Genomic DNA, 1,883 nt, shown 5'->3' with positions numbered 1-1,883 from the left:
TCTCCACTCCGCACTCCCCCCATCATTCACTAGGGTAAGATTTTTTGTTCTGATGATGCCGAGGCTGATTCCTATGAGGTGAAGTCAGCTCTGCCTACGTCTTCCAACCTTCTTTACCAATCCTCTCATTAACTATCCCTCCCAGGGCACTCCCTGTTCTCTGCTGGGTTTGATCCTTCCTTGGAATGGCCTTACAGAACTCATAGGCAATACTCAATATTATGGAGCTTATTAGGGAAGTAACAGGTTCCAATTCAAGATTAGAACTGACTCAGGGTACAGTTCTTCGTTCCTGGCAGCTTCATTTCAGCCATTCTCATCCTCTGCTCTGCTTGGGCAGGTACTGGAAAGTTCTTTTAGCTCTGCCAATAAATGCCCAGAAACACTCCACCCCACCAGCAAGCCTCTCAGCTCTTTTGCTCAAAAGGCGGCAAGCCTAGATCCTACAGGTACCTAGAGGAACCCCACTCTCCATCTGCTTGAAAGTGCTCAGCTTTCTCCCTTCGCTTCTCACTAATCCCCTTGTGTCTGTTTGGTAAACTTTATTTTCATGGTTCCACCCCTACAAGGTGCCAAACGTATTATTTGCATTATCAACAAACTACCCAACAGCTTGCTAACAGTTAAGTAACGCGCTGCACTACCATGATGATGCAAAACTAGTGTTGATTAGGGCCAGGATTGCCTAGCCAACTAGTGCAATCGCCATCGATAAATTGTGCATCTTTAAAAAGTTGAATCGGCAAAACTTCTGCAAAAGATATATGAAAAGACTTTAAAAGCCTTATGGAAATGGAATCAAAAGATAATGGAATTTTCCTATGAACCATTTGAAGCCCCCTCATATTTACAGGAATGACATTTTTAACAAAGAAAAGAAAGAATGTGTATGTGGTTGTTGAGACTGTTATATACAACCAAACACCTCATGAAATTTGGTTCCTTGGTTTAGAAATGTACAGTCATGATTTGATACTACACTGGTAACTGCCCGTTAGTCATGTGTTAGTTCAGCTTCCTAGTTCATTACGCAGTGCCTGTGATCCTGGAAACTTACAAGCAGCCATCAGGCGGAGCATAACTATTGGCTGCTCTTCACGGGAGCAACAGAGGAAGACAGTCAGGAAGAAGAGGGAATGGAATGTGTGGCTAATTAGCTCCATGAAAAACTTTTTCTGAGACAGAAAGGACTGGACAGTTCCTGGCTACCAAGACCATAAAAGAATCCTGAGCAAAATTGTGGGGGCAGGAGGGGAGCCATGCCAGGGGGGGAAGACAAAACAAAATCTCATCTTTAAAACTTAAACCAAAACTATCCCCTGAAGTCTTCTTAAATTTGAATAGTAGTTTAGCTTAGTAAAAAATGCTTGTCTTAAGGATTATGTTCTTTTGATCTATATAGCATCAGATTAACAAGAGTAACTTGAAAGATTAGGTAGGAACTGAAGGGGCAATGAGTTGATGCTACCATGAGAGGAGCAGCTCAGAAAATGAGAATGGAAACAGTGGCACAACTCAGAGAAGATAGTCAGAGTCATTCACGTGTATGTGTAAAAGCTGTTGACTGGATGCATATGTTGCTGGGTATATTCCTGGCAACAACAAAATAAATAAAATTAGAAGGAAAAAAGATCTTAAAATGTGCTTCAGGAGACCAGGTTTCAGACATCAAGGAACAAAAAATCATATCAGTGGGTGCTCACCTTCCCAATATGATCACTGAAGACAAATGTGTGCATAAGCAAATGTGGTGAAGAAAGCTGATGGTGCCCAGCTATCAAAAGTTAACACGCCTGGGGTCTTAAAGACTTGAAGATAAACAAGCGGCCATCTAGCTCAGAAGCAACAAAGCCCACATGGAAGAAGCACACCAGCCTGTGTGA

Source organism: Echinops telfairi, unplaced genomic scaffold (assembly GCF_000313985.2).
Source record: "Echinops telfairi isolate 266 unplaced genomic scaffold, ASM31398v2 ScPeMD7_2010;HRSCAF=2546, whole genome shotgun sequence".
Taxonomy (NCBI): Eukaryota; Metazoa; Chordata; class Mammalia; order Afrosoricida; family Tenrecidae; genus Echinops; species Echinops telfairi.
This window is presented reverse-complemented; position numbering follows the sequence as displayed.